The sequence below is a fragment of the Thunnus albacares genome, chromosome 21 (assembly GCF_914725855.1).
Source record: "Thunnus albacares chromosome 21, fThuAlb1.1, whole genome shotgun sequence".
Classification (NCBI taxonomy): Eukaryota; Metazoa; Chordata; class Actinopteri; order Scombriformes; family Scombridae; genus Thunnus; species Thunnus albacares.
Genome location: NC_058126.1, coordinates 18,266,905 through 18,288,822, shown reverse-complemented (window position 1 = coordinate 18,288,822; position 21,918 = coordinate 18,266,905). Strand labels below are relative to the sequence as shown.

General features: G+C 40.3%; 1 long non-coding RNA gene across 5 annotated transcripts in view; it reads left to right on the top strand.

The window, feature by feature from the left end:
- LOC122972584 overlaps nt 1–21,918 on the top strand; it is a 96,376-nt gene that overhangs the window by 16,974 nt on the left and 57,484 nt on the right. For 3 of the 5 annotated variants that reach the window (XR_006399781.1, XR_006399779.1, XR_006399780.1), the window contains exon 3: nt 13,432–13,564. This is a non-coding gene — a long non-coding RNA (uncharacterized LOC122972584). Of the gene's footprint in view, nt 1–13,431; nt 13,565–13,625; nt 14,204–21,918 lie in introns of those variants that run through there. The other 2 variants (XR_006399778.1, XR_006399777.1) reach the window with 2 other exon arrangements.

Genomic DNA, 21,918 nt, shown 5'->3' with positions numbered 1-21,918 from the left:
GGTGCGCGGCTCGTCCTCTCGACCTTGCACCTGTATTTTGATGTGTGCCGTTTCCCAGAAATCACTTCCGCCGCACTGCAGCTGGCTTTTCAAAGAGGAATGAAGACACAAGAATGTAAAAGAAAAAGAGAGAGAGAGGGAGAGAGAGAGAAAGAGAGAGAGAGAGAATTAACTTACAAGACGTCCACCCCTCGTTGTAGGGTGTGTAAAGCAGGATGGCGGTAGCGGCTGTGGGGTTACTGCAGTCATACGTCGTGACCCACATTAACGCAACTGCCCAATAAGGACTGGAATGTGAGAAATATGTGACGCTTTCATTAATCATCATTCCTAAATGATGACTCTGTGAGGGTATGCATTTAAGCGTGATTAATTGCAGAGTGAGCCTAATCAAGCAATGAATTACCTGCCTAACCTTTTGCAGGAGGTTGGTGTCAAGTGAAAGCAGTGGAACCCAGTGTGGTTAACTGTGTCAAGGAAAATTAAGAAGAGACAATAATGAGAATCAGTTACAGACCCTTATTTAAAAAAAAAAGAAAAAAGAAAAAAAAAGGGAATTGGCAGATGTATTCTTAGTGATAACTACTATGAAAGAAATGCATATTATCATGTTTTCCCCCCAAAGTGCGGACTGATGAAAGAGACATTTAATCAGCGGTAGTGAAAAATACATTGCAAACACCCTAGTGCTTGTTACAAAGCTCAAGCATGCTTTAATGTATTAAATATAACCTTGGCTTTGTTTCTCAAATATATATATACTGTTCTCATAAATTGTAAGCCTCTTTGTGTGAGTAAATTCTACAACTCCTTGATTTATAAAACTTTTTCCAAACCAGCTAAACTGTAAAATTTATGGCCGTTAAGCTGAAAAAGAAAAATCCTCTGTTGCCGCAGTGTTGATATTTTAGATATACAAACTTCCTCACTCGAATGATTAAAGTGCTGAGGTGTCATTAATAATTCTCTGTCTTCATGTAGTTGGCTCCTGTGTTCTGTCTAAGCAGAGCCCAGAAGACAATACCCCAGTGTGTGCAGATCAGGTGTTCACCTCCTAAGTATGATGAAAGCCTCACCAACCAGTTGTGACAATGGCAAAGTGAGATAATAGCCCACCGAGATGAATTGAGAATGACTTGTACAAGCATCGCGCTTGTATGAGGCATTGCACACTCCAAATGGTATGCTTTTGAAGTCAGAGAGACCGAGGGGTGTGGCAGACTTTGTCTGGTCCACCTCTCTGTCTTTTGTAATTGGGTCTGTGTTTATGCTCAGAATAATGTCATTTCTTATATTGTGCAGACATTTTATATCCATGACATTCAAAGACCAAAATGTGGCTGAATCCCTGAAAAGAGAATAAATATTGCATTAAAAATATACTCCATGATTTGACTCGTGCTTCAGAGCCAATACTCATTAGAGGCAAATATTTTGTTCACATACACAAATGAGCCCTCATAATTGAACGATTTTATGCACAATTCAAATTCAAATCATTCCTTCTTGACACAGCCAATACATCTGTCACGCAGCTCCTCATTTTTTTGTTGAATAATTAAAAAAAGAAATAGAGAAACATACTAATGAGAGAACCTTACTTGAGGGCTTTGCCGCTCCACTGACTATCATATTAATGTATTCCTGTGTGAATTAAACGCATCATCAAACACCTAAGTTCCCTCCATATTTTCCTCTGAAGACGAGGGCTGGACACCGGTGTCTACCTTGCCCTCTGCAAAAATGAAGGGCATTTTTCATTATTACACCTCTTGTGATTACTTGTTAATAGCCATGTACTAAAGGTCCCCCCGACTAAATTGACAAAAACACTGGGAATTTAGCTTTTTATGAGAATGACATTGTTTCGGTCAGTGATTAAGTCATTAAGATATGTTAAAGTGATATGTAGATTTATTACACCTTACTTGGCATTGTGTGTCTCTTTATGTCTGTAAATGTTTAATATTTGTCTTCTCTATGATATATAATATTCTTCTGTCTGTAGATCTTTTTTCATGTTATTAAAAATACCAAATATCTACAAAGTTTGTACTTTTTTTTCTTGTGAACACCAGCCGTCAACAGTAGGTTTGCTTCTTCTTCCTTCTCCTCTTTTCTCTCCTTTTCCGCCTGAAGCTCTGATGACTGCCAGTGTAATCTGTGCCTGACTTTTCTCCACCTCCTTTAAACCTCTCTCCGTTCCTCCCTCCCTCCTTCCATCTATCCATTCATCCTCGTCTTCCCCTTTACTCACCACAGACTGACAGTCATCAGAGCTCTTTTCTCTCAGTGGCTGACAGCTTGAACTGGCTCATTAAGGCAAATTGGGAACGGGAGACTAAACTGAGCATGCAGAGTTATTTTAGAGGCCGCTTTGCGAAAGAGCAAACATGCCAGCTCATGCTCCATATAATGGCTTGTCCAGGGTTGAAGAAATATGTTAGATTTAATTATCATAATAGACCATTAGTGCTAAGGGACTAAATGGGTGAGGTCTTTGCAGAAAATGCCTCGAGATTTTGTTTCACTCATTCAACTCGAGGAGTCTGGAGATAAGGAAAGTTGATTGTTTTTAAATTTTGAAATAACTAACGCGAAGAAAATCAGGTTTTTAAAATTCTTACACAGGCGCCAAACAAAGCATAGAAAGTACAAAGAAACAAAGCATGCAGTTAAGGTGGGACTGAAATCATAGTTTGAATATTTTGAATAGATTTGCCCATAGCTGTTAGAGAGCAAAGCAGGCAATGTGTGATTGATCACGTCCCACAGGGGCGACAGCCAGCATGCCATTTAGACACAACAAACGGTGTTGGCTACATTAAACTAAGCTCACACAACCTATGCAGATAGCACAGTCTTTCATTTTAACATGTGCATGCTAAACCTGGCTGATAAACGATTTGCCTAGCAGCATTTCCGTCCATATTTTATCACGGCAGACAATGCTCGGTGGCGTTGCCAGACTTGGTGTATATCGAGTACTCAGGCAAAAAAGCTTCTCCTCAACCCCTCAACAGCTTGGCTCCCATAATTAACTTCAACAGGACTGATGGGAGCTTTAGTCAGAGGCAACAGGAATAGAATAAAATAAAATACAATTGAATTTGGAGAAAAGGTGCAAAAAAAGCAGTGGAAGAAGATGAGACGTTAAAAACAACTAGAACACAGACTTACAGTATATAGACAAAGATAACATTTGACAGACAGAGATCTTGGGTCAGTCATGCTTGAAGCTTATTCTTTGTTGCACAGATAACCTCCGTCATACAGCAAGCTTCTGTTGAGGGCAGAAATGGCTAAAAGGATTAATGAATGTTTATACTTAAAGCTCTGCAGTTGCTAGACACAGTGAAAAACCATTAAGCCGTGGCACACGAGCAACATTTTAAGCCAGTATTCTGAATATGGCAATTTTGCCAACAAATATGAGCAGGGTAGAATGTTAACTGTTTATCCAGAGGCTATAGTGGCTGGTAAATCTGGAGCTCCAGTGATTTTTTTTTACAAACTGATTTTTAAAAAAAAGCAAACCTCAAAATTTGGTAATGTGTCAGATGAGTCACAGCCCCATATACCATCATAATATAGTGTATTTTTTGTTATGTTAAAGATTTATTTTATAGCTTTAAAACACAACAGTGATACAGATTTTTTACTTAATGCAGCGACAGATACAACAAAACAAACATAACATACAGTAGGTCATTTTAATGGCTATAAATTTTCTACTGACTTAAAACACAATTTCATAAAAATATAGTATAATATGTACAAAATGTAATAAAGGTACAATATATACAGAAGGATCCAAAAGTCTGCGACCACAAGTCTTCCCATTCATATATATATACGTATATGTACATGTATCAACAGAACTAACATTGAACATAAAGACACATTTATTTTTACCAACAAGTCGCCCAAATTAAATGACAGAATAAGTTGTTTGTACATTTGTCCATGCCTTCCAAAACTGTTACAAATCACTGTTGAAAATAAATCAGTTTTATGGTGTGACCACGTTATGGTTAAGAGCAAACATAACTTTGTTAAATTTAGGGAAACATTGTGGTTTGGGTTAAAATTACTACTTCTTCTTGTTTAGGACCTTCGTTGTCATGGTTATGGTTATGGAATGACTGCAGTCGTGGTTAAAAGAAACCAACATCGACTGTTGGCAGGAAATGGGAAATGAATAACAATCTCCCGTGTCCAAAGTGACACTTTGTCACTAGAATGTAAACATATGTTTTTTGGGGAATATGCTGAAGTGACTAATTCTGGCAGAGTCACACTTTGATCGGCAATTCACTGATCTGTTCCTTGTTTGCACACAGATTCTTTCACACACACACGTACACACATATGCATATACAGACATCAGAGCGGATCCCTCAGCCTCTGCTCTTCCTCAGTTTAACCTTAACCAGACAGATCTTCTTCTGGAGGCCCCAGGTGACTTCTTGACTCTCTCTGATTGGGCAGATCCTGTGCGTGCTTTCTGTTAAAAGGGATCATTAATAGCCTGCATACGACCTCTGACCATCCCTTTAAATCATTAGCTGGCCAACTGATGGTTTCTATTTACCGTCCCCATAGGAGATCTTTAAGCGGATAGAAAGACTTGTTATTATGAGGATATTGTGACACTGGAGTTGATCATATTTAGTTAATTACTGGACCTTTAATTCACATTTTCATCAACCTGAACATAAAGATGATACTTGGCTTTTATCTTTAACATATTTAACAGTGATTCTTGATAAGAAAATATTTATTCAGAGTCAAATATAAGTCTAAAAAAACACCTTTTTGGTGGTCTCGTACTGTAATTAATTTTGTAATAAAGAAATATAGTAAATACCAGATAGTATTTTGGTCCCACACTCACATAAAAACAATTAGATGAATAACTTTTATCTATATTTTTTCATTGAGTGACAATGCAGAAGAAAATAAATAAGGTTGGCTGATTTTCAAATTGCATGTTCAGGAAAAATGAGAAATGCAATGATGAATAAAAGTTACGTCTTTAAAGTCTGCACACGCCTGCTTGCATACAAGTGTCGGCGTGTTCATCCACGCGTGTCCATTTGTGCGTATGTGTGTGTATATATAAAGTACCAGTGAAAAGTTTGGACACACCTTCCCGTTCACTTGAATGAGAAAGTGTGTCCAGACTTTTGACTGGCACTGTATAAATGAGATAGGAGGGTAGCTCCCATTCAGTAACCTATCACTTAAATCTGGCTGCGGGGCACAAAGTCCATTTGTCACGTCACGCTTTTGTTATCGCGCTGCTCTTCAGAGAAAACAAACAACAAAGAGCACAAAAGACCTCCACAGAAAACCGCTGCCTCATCCAATGAGAGGTTGGCATTAGATGATGGGAAGAGGAGGAGGAGGAGGAGGAGGAGGAGGAGGAGGGAGATGTGTGATTAAATGCGTGTGTGTTTGAGTGTCACTGTGTGAGTGGGTGTACGGCATGTGTTTGTGAGTTTTCATAATGCGTGTGTGTGTGTGTGTGTGTATGTGTGGAGGTGTGTATGGGAGGTGTGTTAGGAGGATACCCGGAGCCTTGCCTTACCGCCCCGTGCCTAAATCATGTGTACAAGCTGTTTCCAATAAACTGTTAAATTTGATAAAGAGGTCTGGTATTATATTACAAAGCCCAGAGGGCACTCGGACCTCTGCTATCATGAATACATTTTGCCTGATAATAATGCTGTGACTCCAATCGCTGCCACAGGAAAAACTGCTGCCCTCCTGGAAATCAAGTTGCGAGGCAGGGTGACACCTGTATAAATGGACAGGTGATGAGATTATAATATATTTATGCTTTCTGGGTTAGTGTTAAGGGACTTCTACAAGTGAGTGTGAGTAACACAAGGGACTGGAGGGTGCGACTGAGAGTGCCATGGGGGGCAAATCCTCTAACCTTACAGAAAAAAAGGGCCTTTTATTCATGAGGGAAAAGCTGCAGAGATATACAGTGGCATTTGGTTGTAAGTCATGTGTGATACAGTTTAGAAGATTCAGAGAAAACATGAGTTAATTCATAAAAAACAAATTAATTGTGTTACTAGATAGAAGATAGATAGATAGAAGATATTCAATTATTGAATGCATCTATAAATATAAGATACTGAACCTCTCAAAACCTTTACACAGCTGCAAAAACACACTCACGCAACAAAACAAGAAAAAAAAAAAAAAGATTCCTGCCATCCCAGGATATGAGAATTCATTACTGCGTTAGCAGCGGTGTTACTTGGTATTCCCGACTGCACCAGTCTGTCCCATATCTCTGGTCTCCATACAGTATCTAGGTAGCTAAGAAGGTAGGCAGGTGATGAATGTTCAGTAATTGTAAGAGTTCAGTGGTAAAAAGATTCAAATCCATGACAGTGAGAAATGGAAGAAAGCCTCGGGGGAAATTTCAGGCTGTGAGGAAGTGCATCCAACCTGTCTAAATAACAGATCACACCTCAACTTGGTCACTTGCTCAGAACGTGCTCTCTGATATTAGAAATGTGCCTTTATTGCAAATGAGTGCCGCTGTGCAATCCAGTAGAGCAGCTTGTTTTTGTTACACAAGTGTACAATAGCATTAAAGCTATTACACACAGGGAATTAAGTTAAACTTTTGGCAGATTTAAATTTCAGCAAATAAATGATAATAATTAGTTAAAAATATCTCCAGTGTATAAAAATAAGAAACATAGAACATGGGGAGTCCCCTACATTACTCTTAAAATACTCCAGCTGCAGCTTTGAAATGGTTGAGGTTTTTCTCAGAGTGCACCATTTGCATAATTATGAGACAAATGAACTGTTGAAAGGCTGTTGTGTGTTTGGGTGGGTGCTTCCATGTGTCTGCATGCGTACAAGTAAGTGAGTGTGTCCGTGTGTGTGTGTGTGAATGTATTGTAAATAAGTTTGTGTGTGTGCTTTGTTGCATGTATCTGTGCTTATGCGTGCAACATGATAACAGACACAGACCTAGAATGCATGAAGCGTGTCTGAAGTATGTCTGTTTGTCATCCGCGATACTACTCCTGTAGGCTTTTGGCTGTCAGTCAGGACTGCATGAATGTAAATAGCGGTCAAATAAAACTTTAATCACATTCATTTTAATCGTAACCAATAATCTGTGCCTTATTTAGGCATGCAGTTTTAGACCACATCCCACCAGGCTCAAGACAAACACTCCACTCATTATCAGGCGATGTCAGATTTGGCCGGGTTGCCTCTGATTCTGACGGGATATTTTTATGACTCACTGTAAAAGTCAAAATTAAATGCAACAAAGAAAGGATTTTGTTTGGCGAGGAGCTCAATGAATTACCGAGGCTGTTTTTATGAGTTATTATGACTGAGCTGTGATTATTATCAGTATTGTTATCGGGGATTTTATAAGATCAGAACAAGTATTTTTATGTGTGTTTGCTCATGTACACATAAATGTGCTTGTGTGCATGTCTATATGCATATGTGCATGGATCGCAAGGCGCTATGTCACATATATCTATACATGTGCACATTTTTTTCCAGCGTCTTTATGCTCTGCAGGCCTTATTATCTGGCTGTCATTATTTCATACACCCTCTGTTTGACATCGCACCACTTAGTCAGTCAAACTTCAGTCATGAGGCTAAACATGCCTTATCCCATCCAACATGAAATGTCAGGTAGCATTTTACTGACAGCAGCACATATATTAATTGAACCGGTTTCTCCATCCAATCAGGAGGTTGCGAGCAAAAAAGCAAAGTCTTGGATTCTTATTGAACAGTCAAGTTCTTTCATGCAGCTGGCATCGCACTCTCTTTTCCGCTGGAATAGTGCGTTAATTTATCCATCAAGAACGGACAAGACAACAAAGAAGCTCACTTCAACAAGTGGCTGTCACTGCCTTTTATACCATTTCAGTGTCTTATTTAATGAGTTTTCAGAGATGCTGCATGATAGATATTCTGACAGTGAAAAATGACGGCTGATGATAAATACCTTCTTTGGCTACGGCACTTCCAACAAAGTTTTATAACTTTATCATCAAAAACGCCGCCTTGGTTACAGTTACATTGCATAAATCATCAGGGATGCTTACACAGAGCAGTGCCTGAGGGGATTTCCCATAGGGTGAGGATAAAGCTTTTTACTAATAATACCGGAATACTTCATCACTTAGTCACAGCAAAACTGCAATAGACATCAAATGACAGGATGAAATAGTGTTATGCTAAAGGATAATCATTGTTGCCATTACAGTACTGTACATGTGGGCAACATTACCTTCAGAGAGGTCTGCAAATAGGATGAAACTGTAGAGACAGTGAAAAGACAAAAAAAAAAAAAAAACCTTACAAACCTACTGCATGTTGCCTCGAGCCGTTGTCCATGTACAACAACTTTACAATAAACTAACAATCTAAGTTTAACTCAGTGGTCAGACAGTCAAAATATAGTGAAAGAAAACATCAGTCTGCTTTACTGGAAGTGGGGCTCATAAAGAGCTGACCTTACCAAACAACAACAAATGAGCACTCGGTCGACTTCCTCCTAAGTTAAGCTGTAGAAATACAGACCGGACAACTGGTATTAGCAGCACAATCATCTGGCCTTCACATTATTAATGACATAATTACTGCACAAAGACAGAATGAGGAGAGAAAAAAAGAAAAAAAAAAAAAAGTGAGGGAGAGGAAGAGAAAAAGAAGCTAAGACAAAGAAGTGAGTGAATAATGGAAACAAAGGTGGAAAAAGCTAAAGATGAGGTAAACAGAAAGAAGAAAAAAGACAGATTGACATCCCCTTTAGGGGCTTATCGAGAGGACATTTTCTCTCTATTTTGGGTGGCTGGACCCTCCCTCATTGTTAATTGGAGTCCTCGGCTGTATCCCACAGTCTTGTACTCTGGTGGCACCCCCCAAGGTGCAGGGAATTACCGTGTCTGCCTCCCCTCCTCTATATTTAGGTCATTTAAGGTTGCACGGTTTTAAAAGGGAAAGTCAAAAGATGCCATTCTTTATGAATGTCTGAGGATATGAATAGGGTCGCCGCTCCTCTCTCTCCGTCCCCTCAGGACTTCACCTTTTCAAATATAACGAATGCCTCAATTAAAATCCCTTTCAAACACCATGCTTATTTTTCGATAACAATCGTCCACCGCTCCCCTTTAGTTCACTCTACCCCTGCTCTCTCCCCTCTCTCTCTCTCTCTGAGGAGGAGGGGTGATGTAAAGGGACATGGAGGGCAGATGATGCTCTTGTGTAAAGAGAAAATGAAAGGAGGGGAGAAAGGAAGAGACAAAGATAAACTTAGTAAAAGCAGAGAAAGGGAAACAGAGAGAGAGAGAGAGAGAGAGAGACAGGGACATACTGTAGAGCAAAACAGCACAGGAGAGATGTGTGGGAGGGGGTAGTTATGACGGTGGGATGGATGCAGGGCCTAGAATGATGTGAACCAGCAGATGGCAGGGTAAGAACAGTAATATGGCCAGTTCCACTCTGTCTGTCTGTAGCCAAACAACAGGTCAGTGGGGAGTCCTCAGCCTACACACACACACACACACACACACACACACGCACGCACACAAAGGCAAGCATGCTTAAAACGGAAGCAACACATACAGGTATATTAAAAAAACATGTTAAGACATTTCCAATAAATGCATTCAAACACACTCAAGCAAAAAAAACACATACAAGCACATCATGTTCCAGCACCGACGACACACTAATGCTCACATGCTTGTTAAAACATATTAACACACACATGCGAGCACTCATTCATGTCAGGTATAAAAAAGACAGACCGCAGGTTCAAACTTTTGCCTCAACTTTCACACTTTTTGTTTGTTTTTGGCAGTCATCTTCCGTCCTCGTGAGACTGTCTGCAAATAATAAAGTGTCAAATGTCTTGTATTTTTACACAGAAAGTCGATTTGTTTTTCTTCAGCTGTTTGCACTCGATAAGTAAGTACAGAAATGCTTCCACCGTCGTTCGAGACGCGTTGTCAGACAGGTTGCGGGTGGCGTGCCTTACGCAAGTTAAAACTCTAATGGTTACAAGACAGTTTGTCGCCATTTGAGGCTCAAAGGGAAATGAAACTAATGCTGAATAATGCATTCTTAGGCTGTCATTAGCATCGGAATAGTGAAATGCATTAGGGCTCTATGGAAGATGGCTGGCTTTAATAAAAGACCACTTAAAGATGGCAAACAACAGCAAACAAGTAAATCTAAAAAACATGGGCCCCGCTCGCTCACTTAAGACCTGTGGACATTATCAGCATCTGAACTGTATGGTTGTGGAGATTAACTGCCTGGTGTTGTTTAGCTTAGCTTCATCTTGGCTGAGTTCGATTAAGCTCTAGGGAGGAAACCAAAGACAGACTTTTTCCATTCAGTAATATCGACTAATTAATAATTATGTCAATTCCTCCTTTCCAGCTTTTGGTTACATGCTGGTTTTGCAGCCGTGATCGCAGCCGTGTTTTTTTTTTTGATGAAAGCATGCACAACAATTCTGTTTACTGCGTCTTAAAAACGTGCCTCTCTGCATGCAAATGCACACAACTAAATTGGACTGGAGTAAATGATGGTTTACGGTACATGTTGCGCAGAGTGCAAGTAGAGCACAGAGGGTATAAAACTGGATCAGTCACTGTTAGAAGCTAACAAGCAGGCTTGTTGTGGAGTTCAGTGTGGTTTTCATGGAGAGCTCCAGCTGTTTCGCATAGAAGGACATCAAGAGGCTCAGAGCTATCTGTGCCTTTGCTAAGAGGCAATATATTTGAACATTCTCCTGCTCTGTCTATATGTGTCTGTGTCTCGCCCCCGCTATCTGTTTGCACTGGTCTCTCTCTCTCTCTCTCTCTTTCTTTGCCAGTCTAAACCAATAATGTATGATATCTTTATCTTGAGAGTCACGGTAATATCATATAGCACACAGACATCCCCACTTGCCTTTTGGGCTTTTCTGCCTTTGACTCTGAGCGGATAGTTATCGTCAAGAGCGTCTCCTGACAATTTCCAAAATGCGATGTAATGGTTTGTTTATGATTATTTTCTGTAGAATTTGTCCCATTTCTACTGACTGATGTTTATAGAAGAGTACACTGGCAAATTGGATGGTGAAAATCCCTGGTGATTGTCTCCCTTACACATCCACCACAACGCCAGTAAATAAATCTCTCAGACTCCAATAAAATATGTTATTTCTTCCCTATGAATCATAAAACATGGCCAGGCTTCATTTCTGACCATACTGTGTTGGCTGCAGGCTCTGAGGTTTTTTTTTTTTTTTTCAGACAGAATTAGAAGATATATAGAGTAGGACAGTGGTTGTTAAACTCTGTCTGGCAATACACTTTCTCAAACATTTTCTCAAAAACAAAAACGATTTTGCAGACTGATTTGGAATCTGAACTGGTACATTATGCCGTCTTTTTTTCTAATTGACCTACATTGTATTTATTCCCTCAATTTAGGAGAGATTTGGTAAAGAAACCTTGATCATAGGTCGTATTTTACACCTTCATTTTAACAATTTATTCTCATTTTAACTTTATTTTAGCCTTTTCTCTCTTTTTCTGGAGGTTAAACCGCTCTTTCCTTGTGCAAATGGTGTGTTTAATAAAATAAATAGGCATCTAAACAAAGCAATCCCGTATTTCTCTCTAACTGGGGCCAAGCGTCCACACCTGTGTCTGTGTGCTGACTGACTTGAGTATTGTTAAAATTACTCCGTCCTTTTTATTTACCCACTTCAGCATCGCTCACCCATCTTTCCTACGAGTTGCTACCAGTGCCGGCCTAATATTATCCTCTTAAACAGCCAAACAGCATTTTATACCTCACTGCTTTTCACCTTGTCGGGTCACAATGCAGCAGGCATGTTGAGGCAGACCTCTATTTAAAGATGGTGAAAATGTTTGGGTGGCTCAACCCTTTCAAATTAAATGGATGGCATCCCAGGGAGGCCTATCAAAAATGATTAAAAAGGGTGGAAGACAGCATGTGTGTGAAGTGTCAAGACGAGTCGGCACAGGCTAGCCGACCTGCACCGAGAGCCAGGAAGCTTATTAGCATTTCAGCGCATAGCAACCTGCCTAGCCCCGAGCACTGATCTTAACACGGTCTGTCCAAAACCGCACCGCTCTCTCTCTCCCTCTCTCTCTCTCCCTCTCTCTCTCTCTCTCTCTCATTCCTCTTTCTCCTTCGACTCCTGTGCAAAAACATTCATGTCAAGTTGGTGGTTCATTCAAGACAGGAATGTTTCTGTGTGTTAATGTCAAATTGGAGCTGCAGCCTGACAGAGAGTGTTTGTATACAACACACTGAGAGGTTTAATGTCGACCAAATATTGTGTGGGGAATAGCAAAGGTGATACCGAGTTCTCAGTAATGGGTTAATAACATCAGATTGGAGTGTTGAAATAGATTAAAGTTGTGGTTTTCAAACTGTGTGATGTGGAAATTGAATTTGACTCAGGCTTATTAAAACAGTAACATTCCTGTCATGTTTAGACCCAGCAGACATGTCCATTTCTAACAATCTACTATATTCTCCGGCAAATTTAAAGTGCAATTGCCAACTTTTACTTAAGTTCAGATGTTCATTTGGAAGACCTTTTAACTTATGGTGATCTGTCTGAAGCATAAAGTATGTTTAAGTTTCAGTTTGATCAAACGCTGCGAGAATATTTGAGTTAGAACAGAGCAGTCAGGTGCTGCGGGCTAAAACCACTATCTGGACAAAAAGTGGCACTCTCTTTCATTTTTAATCTCTGTCATTCCCTTTTCTCATCTCACCGTCTTTGTCTGAGTCGGTATTGACTTCACTGTCGGGAAAAAAAAAAAAAAAAAAACGGCTCTACAACCTCCATTCCCAGACGTTTTTCAGACAAAGGAAGTAAAGTTGCAGTAATTGGTATGTTTTAACCATAGCAAGAACGTATGGACTTGCCCAAATACATTTCTCTCTCCAACATCCTTCTCTCTGGATGTCATTATAAGGATACCATCCATAATTGACTACACCGATTACTGTAATCAAGTAAAAGCTAAATAATAATGTTCCAGTCAAATATGTAGGATCATACCAAGAAATGTAAGGCTTAAATACAATCTTTACAACACTACTGACTGATTTTTTTTAGAATAGAACAGAGAAACACAACATACAGAAACATTTATACCTCAGAAACATACATAAGCAACCAGAACAAACTAGTTTCGAAAGCTTCTGTATTATGCTTTCACACTCTCTCCCCTCACTCTTCCCCTCCTCTCTCCTCCAAGATGCATCACAACCGGACCCAGACGCTTAATCAGTCACCGGGGCGCAGCATGTTTCGATATCAAGCATTTCATATGACTTTATTGACTCTGAGTTTTTATGCTCTTCTTCATCCTGACAGTATAAAGAATGGGCTGACGGCGCTCTTCCAAGATTGGAGGCCATTTTGTGGCTGAGCTCTGTGCTCACCAATGTGACTAATGGGATGCCCTGGAGGACTTTCGGAGGTATCACTCAAAACAAAGTTTGAAACAGTAAGAAAGAGCTCACTTTGGCGACAAATATTTTTTAATTTCAAAATGTTTATTTCTATAGGAAACGGGCTCAAACTTTGGTTCGAGGAAAAAACAAGATGCTGCTTAAGTTGATAATTAAACTGTCATAATGTGTGCTCACATACTGTATGGTGGGTATCCTTTGTCCCCAGACTAGCTCATCTCAGTGAAGCGACCTTGGGAGGGGGAGCCTGCCTGCCTGCCTACCTTATAGCTCCCAGCTCCTCACAAGCCCCCACAGAGCGTCTCATTGTCTCAAATTAAAGATAAGGTCTGCCTACTCTGTGTACAGTAGCTACCCTACCTTTGGCATGTGGTCGTTGCTAATTACTTTGAGCTGTTAAGGGAGACATATCTGGGGAGACAGGCAGGAGGGAGAGACCTACAAACCCAGTTTAAAAGAAGAATCTGATTTTCCCATTGCTCCCGATGGCTTTGTTTGACCTGTTGGATATGCATTGTTCTCTCACGACCGATTCTAGGTTCGGTTATATACCTGTTGTTGTTTTGCTCCCCGGGAAAGTGAACAAAGTGAAATACCGCAGCTCTGCGGAAGATGTTTGCACTCATGTTTCAAATATTTCATCATGTGTAAATAAATGTGTGGAAATATGTATAGAGAGGCATGAGTATATGCATACGTATGTGTAGTGGGGTTGGTGTAAATTCCCCTAGGAAGCTACTGAAGTCTCTCCTCTGAGCTGGCCCCAGTGTTAGTTGCTCGGGAGCAGTCAACTGTCGTAAATAGGTGTAATTTGCTCTAAAACAATATCCATGGCTAAATTTGCTCTGGGTGATGATCACTGAAAAAAATAAATAAAAAGAAGGACAAATGGTGAAAGCAATCATTAGTGAAAACAAAACAAAAGTGGCCTTAATCAATTTGAAACAGTAAATTAGCTGGTATAAATCATCGTCCAGGCAGCAGTAAGCCCTGGTGGTGGTGTCAGGGATCTGGTTTAGCGTGCTCGCTGCCTGGTAAACTGCTCCATTTAACTCCCCTCCGACTCCCACTGGCTCATTGCTAAATAAGGATATCAATTAGGCTAAAGCACTCAGCAAAGGCTCCCAAGTTAACCATCAGCCGAGGCATGAATGGATCTTTGGGGATATTGACTGCTGCGGCAATAGGTTTGTAAGTGGGCTGACCAAGGGGTAATTAAAGCAGCATTATCATGTTACGCCGTTTATGGTACTACTGTGGCTTTATGCCGTCCATGCATGCACGAATGCAGGCAGCGACTAGCAACAAGTAAGACAGTAGAGGAAGAAAAACAGGCTCAGTGGATAGAGGGGGGCACTGGCTGAAGTGTGAGGGTCAAGTAAATACATGTGGGACATTATTTGCCTGTGTATGCTTATCATCAGTTAGAAAGGTTGAGTGTATCTGCGTCTATTTCTATTTTGACACAAATTATATGGCTTTCATGGAATCTCTTAAGAAATATAGTTGCGGTTTCATTGTTAAATCTTCACAAACAGTGTGTGAAAACATAAATAATTCTGCATCTTACCTATTCCACTTGAATCCCATTGATTTCAGTGGGGAGTGCCAATTTTATATGTTCAGTTTGTGTGAGTAAGAGTAATGTCTTTACATGATGTGAAGAAAATCATCAGGAGCCAGCTCAAGCCTGCCCGCTATATGAGGTGGCCTTGATGTATGTGCAATTACAGCATAATTACAGAGATAATTACTGTATGGGCAAGATTAATAACTTTATTAGCTAAAATGGTTCACTTTTAAAGGAGGGAAATGTATACGTTGGTCTTGCAGATCTAAATTTGCTGAAAGTCAATTAACGGGCTGATTTTGTATCTCATTACTCACGTGTTTCACCTTGGAAAGGCACCTTGAGAAGCTAAATTTAAAATGTAAAAAAGGTCAGGAAGTCCCTTGTACAATTAAGCCAGGAGTTTCTAAAGAATTCCATCATTATTGAGGAAATGACAAAGTGTCTATTTTGGCCAATCTAACGAGAAAGACCTACTTCAAAATGAAATCTTGTTAATTGTTGGACCAGCCTCTTCAACATATCTCAATTACCAGAGGAGGAGAGTTAAATACAGTCTGCTATGACAGCCCCCCCCCCCCCCCCACCCCTCCCTTTTTTTGTCTTTTATGTTGGTTTTCACTGTTGTTTTTGACAAGGGGGTGTGTGCTCTGAGTACCAGCGTTCTGACTGAACAACAAAGGGCCCTAAAGCTCCTTTGAAACAATAATAACTTCTCCTCTTTAATTTAGCCAACCTAGCCACGTTACACTATTGACAGGGCTAGATTTGTCTTATCAAGACCTATTAACCATTTCCATTTTCTTATTAAATGCATGCTGTATAATTTGTGATTTTTTTCCAACGTGATGTAATTATGATGTATCATTTCCCTCAAATAAAGGCCCTGTCCTCTCTTGGTGTTAATTTGAGCGTGTGAACTTTATACTTTGAACTAATTGGTTGCTGTTGAAATCCCCTGAATGTGAGTAATTCGATCAGGTATTCCATAACCATTGTACAATTTAATTTGAGTAATTTAATTGGATTTGACTGCTCATTTCTGGGCCACTCTCCACTCAGTATTCAAGAACTGCAGAGCTGCAGAGGTATCCTGAGGCAAACACACACACTAACTGCTACCAGTCTCTCACACCAACAGAGCTGGGAACTTCCCACTAGATAGCACAGCTGGATCAGACAGTGGACAACTGGAACCCTCTTTTTTAGATATTATGCACTCAACGCAGGTGATATTAAAAGATCAGGTGAAAAAGATCTTTAATTCCAGATGATGGTCAGACACACACTATTATCCATCAAAGGTCTGAGGTAATAAGAACTTAATATGTTTACACAAGGCGTATTTTTCTCTATTTTACTCTAAAACAGAGGCATTGCTCTTCATAAATTGCATTAACGCAGGCAATGCCATCTTCTTTCATTGCTCCTCCAACCAATTGAGCTTGTATCCTGCACGTAATGTCATTCATGGAGCACCACAGAGGACTTTATCTGTCCTTAGAGGGTCAGCCATCTTGTCTTAGTGATAGCTGAGGCCTGGAGACTCGGAGGCGGCGGAGAGCAAAAGCAGCAGAGACAGGCTCCCCTGCCACCCTGATGTGCTGGGAAAACAGTGCAAGGACCATGCTGAGAGACAGAAAGAGAGCGAAGGAAAAAGAAGGGAAGAAAGGGAAAGAGAGAGAGAGAGAGAGAAGAGAGACTGTGCAATAAGGAAGAGAGAGAGAGAGAATCACAGAATAGAGATACTGAAAGAGAGATGCCCATGGGCAAGACTGGCGCTGTCTTGCCTGGGCCCTCCTCCTAGTGCCAGAGACAGGGATGACGCTGCCACTCTGCATCAGCCTTATGTAGTATTCATAGTAGCAGGTCCTTCTAACACAATTTGTGACCTCCACCCCAGCCGAGGAATATTTGAGTTTAACAATGGGCGGCTCTGTAGGGAACTAGCACGTCAAGACCCCGGCGAGCAACTTCCTCGTCTATTATTTCTCTTTTTATATATTGTGTAGAATGTGTCTTTTCTGGGAATTCCACAATAAAATGACTGTTATTTATCATTACCAACCTCTTCATCATTTAGTCAATAAAAGGCCTCTCACTTTCTCTCTCTCCTTCCCTCCATCGCGGTCTGGGAGTCAGATATCTGTATTAGTCCCCCCCTGCCTCGGGGCGAGCTGTGTCAAAAGCTAAATCATGATCAGCTATGGCTTTCTGGCTAAATTGTGTATGAAGGCCCCGGGCGGAAAAGGTGCACATGCTCATTATTGGAGACACAGAGAGAAAGGGAGTGAAGTTTTCACACACGCACACATACACACAAAAACAAAGCGAGGATAAATCGCAACATCACGCATACTATGTTAAGAACGCATGGGTCATGAAGATCAGTGTAAAAAGTTCAACTTGATTATGTGAATGTTTGACTTTCTTACATGCAAATCAGCAGAGTTCTTCTTTTGGTTTGCATCACACTATTTTTTTTAACTGATCTGTTGTAAGATTTAACAGGGACCCATGCCAATTTAATCTACCGACTTCATATCTGTGCCCTGTCATTCTTAGCTAGTGCCATGGAAACTTAACTTAAACAAACAGTCTGAAATTTTTGGACATATGCTTATTTGCTGTCTTGCCAAGCGTTAAATAAGAAGATGAATACCACTTTCATATCTGTAGGCTAATTATAAAGTGAGAGCCAGCAGGCAGTTTTCTTAGCTTAGCACATAGACTAGTAGCAAGGGGAAGCAGCTTGCCTTGCTTTGTCCAAAGATAACAAAATCTCCTTACCAACAACTCTAAAGCTCACTAATAAACACATTAATCTGCACAAAAAGTGAGATGTGAAATTGACAGTTTGTGGGGAGTTATACGCTGAAAGTATTTCCTAGCCTAGCACATTGACTTCTTGCCTGGCAACCACACAACAAAACTCCAGGAAGTCACTGTACCCGGCCAACATAAATATTCCAGCACACAACTAACCATCAAACCACACATTTTTGCTGTTTCAGATTTTGTTTTTATTAAACGAGATATAATGTATTAATTACAGAGCTTTAAAGGTGCTGGCAGGTGGATTTGGCTATCTTTAGACAGAATCAGGCTAGCTGTGTCCCTCTGTTTCCAGTCTTTATGCTAAGCTAAGATAACCTCCTGCCGGATGTAGCTTCATATTTTGGTATCAATCTTCTAACCTTACTCTCGGCAAGCATTTATCCCAAAATGTCGAATTATTCTTTTAAATGTACAGTAATATTACTGTATTACTGTACTTTGCACTGAGGAGGACACACATAACCTAATACAAAGTTTCCAAATCATTTGAGGCCTACCCAGCAGACGCTGGATACATGCATGATTGGAAACATCAACCATGATTGCAACTGTACATTTAGAGCTGGAGAGCATCCGCTGGCTAGCCGAGCATACAGGACTTGGTCTCCCCTTTAGGACATTATCACCTTGTCCAGTCCTCTGGAGGGCCCTCATCTCCCCTATGGGCCAGCACTTCCTGCTAGCGCTAATTAATTAAGAGGGCAGGTTGGCCACAGTGGAGAGCGGGCCCAGAGCCTTTTCATCTACTACCAGACAGGATGCCTAGAGACTTATCGCCTCCCCTCCCAATAATGCTGTAGCACAGCCTGCAGAAGTCAGTGGAGACTTAGTAACAGGTATGCTACATATGAAAACTCTACTGTAAGGGAAATTAGCTAAAGCCTTTGTAATAAGACAGTGCTTTTTAATCCCTTGTGTGTTCGCCATAATATTCTCTGCACAGTGGGTTGTTGATTGATTTTTGTGGATAACCAGCACATTTCCACTTTCTGTGATTTGATAGCAAGATAACGATACCCATCTCTGCGATCCATAGACCTCTCTGTATACACTGTAACTTTTGACAGCAGTAAACTAGACCGTTACATTACAATAGACCACTTAACACCGGTGTACAGCCCTACATCATAACATTTGCACATGGTTCTTGTACACCATGAAAAAAAGTGTCAGAGGGAAATAGAGCTGGGAAGCAAGTGGTGGAAATAATACGACCACATTTAATGAAAGGTTAAATTTTCATTTACTCACTATTGACTGAGCTGAAAGGGCCATTATTTATTGTATTGGCATGATGTGGCCCATTAGTGCTGTATTGGAATTGGTTTGGCTTCTTTCTCTCTCCCTTTCTCACCGACTCTCTCTTGTTCAGCGTTGTGAGATCGCTTCAAGCTAAAGTGTGAGAAAAGACCTGTGTGTGTGTGCATGTATGTGTATATGTGTGAGAGAGACGCATACATACGCTGCGTGCAACTCCTCAAACTTTCCCCGCTGAATTCCTTTTGTTCATTTATCCATTGTCTGCATCTCCATGTATCGCTCAGTGATTCGGTCATCGATCTGTTGTTCTCACGATCTCACTGACACATCAATGACAATCTAATTCCGTTCAACGGATTTTATCGGCCGCTGTCTCCGCAAAGTGACAAGACACATTGCGGCCGTGTGTAACCTAATAAAAGCGTGCTCTGCTCAATCCAGATTAAGTCACGAGACAGCGTGGCTCGAGCAACACACAGCACATTCATTTAAAGAGGCTTTCTAATTGGGCAAGAGGTGCAAATGTTGCTTTGTTTCGAGTCATAGAAGACCATTTATTCATTTGTTTATTAGCATCCTGGTGTACACAAGACGTTATTGCAATAATGAGGCAACATCTACATAATTCCCTGCTTAACAAAAGGGCCCCAAGGCCAAACTTTGCACAAATATTCAAACACAAGATCAGGTCAATAGCTTTGAGGTTAATAAGGTTTTAGACTCCTCGTCTTGTTTTGAATATTTGGTTAGAAACAGAACATTAAAACATAATTGAAACCCCTGATCTGTAGGTCAAGAGATTTTTGGCTTTATGTACAGTATATTATGCTGCACTGTTGCTCTGACTGTTGTTCAGAACATGAATACACGATGGATAGCAGTTAAATTGATTTCTACAATGACTCTACCACTTTACAAAACACTTGTCAGAATGAAGTGAAGAAAGATTTTAAGGACACATGATCTGATACATAAACCCAGCTGCTCTCTGTAGCAAAAAAGAATGGATTCACCCTTCTGCCTCCTTATTTTGCCATGTATTCGCTTCTTTGTGTACTTGTTTTCTTGTTCACTACATGTAGGGCTCACTGTTTTTAGTTTTTATAAAAAGACAAATCAGGGCATTTGTTGGTAATTCACTAAATAGCTTTAACCATATTCGTCACCATCTGCCAGAATGTAAAAGCTTTAGTTTCACTTGTAGTGCTTGCCCAACTTTAGCCCACTTCCTGTTTTGTTCCATAAAACAATCCCTTTGAGCTTTAAAGCAAAACAGCAGATTTCCTGTGAAGTTGTAAGTTTAATGTAGTGTAGATGCTGGAAGATGCTGCCATTCTTGTAAGTCTTTGTGCAAACCACAATGGTAAATAATTTATTGATGCTAAAATGCTACATAGCACGTTTGAATAAAAATTCACCTCATGCTGGAATCTGCACTGCTGTGAAATGACCTTGGCAGTGAAACTCTGGCCTACTGTATACAGTATTTCTCAAGTTTTATTTAGGAAAGCTAAATAAAAGCACTCTGACAGAGGGCACCAGATGGCTTTAGACAGACTGGCATGGTTAGATAGACTTCTCGGTGTCACATTCACATAGACATGCACACATACACACACTCATTCAAGCAGGCATATACACACTCACAAACCCATTCTCATCAGTGTCACAGAGGTCAATGTGCTAAGTATGGCAATGCCACTGTGAGTGCCATCTGGCAAACTGGGGTCAAGGTTACATTTCTGGGAGCTGTGACCCGCACCAACTGAGCTCATTCACTCAACCTTTGTGCACTTTTGTGTAGCTCAGACAGAATGCAATCTTTGTTCAGGGAATGCATTTTGTTGTGTTGTATTGTGTTGTGTTGTGTTGTAGTGGTTTGGATTCAGATTTGTTTGCTTTTTATCAAGACAACACACAAATATGGCCTCCAGTATCGTATGTGCACCTACACAGAACACATACCTGCATGCTCTTCAAATCTTACGACTCCATCATTTCCCTTTGACACGGTTTCTTTCCTCCTGTTTCCTAAACTCTACATAAACAGCGTGGGGCTTTACTGCCTTGTTTTCTGTCTGTCGGCGCGCTGTGCCAGCATCCGACACTAGCTCCCTGCCACTTTCACAGGCTGTAAACATCTGGGCAAGGCCTTTCATCTGGTCAATGTGGCAAGGGGACCCAGGGGCTCTGGATTAGCGCCACGATAAAAACAGGCTCCCGCACTTGGTTTAGCAAGCTTCAAGTCTGCCACTGTGACAAGCTGTGTTTAAAAAAAAAAAAAAAAAGCCAAAGGAAAAAAAAAAAGCTTTACAGGCCAACACCACAAATTAATAGTTTCCTCCAGAAGGCAAACTTGTTCCAGAGTAGGCTCATTAATTTAGCATTAAAATGGCAGGAACCATCTGATATTATCTTGTTATTTTAATGCTTTTTTCATTTTTCCATATATTTTTCTGTGACTATACTGTAAGAAATGTTACGCTATGTTATACATTAGGCTATATTAGATATATAGATAGACAAAAAAATGTTTTTCTATTGATTAGTGGTTATTTAGGAGATTTTCATGTAAAAACAAAAAAATCCTGGGGGTAAATTTTAACACAAAGCTAAAGCCAGGAGTTATTATAATTATTTATCATATACATTTTTCATTATTTCTATGGGGCCTCTGCTTTATTGGATAGTCTAAGACTGATAAAGATGGAAGACAAAAGG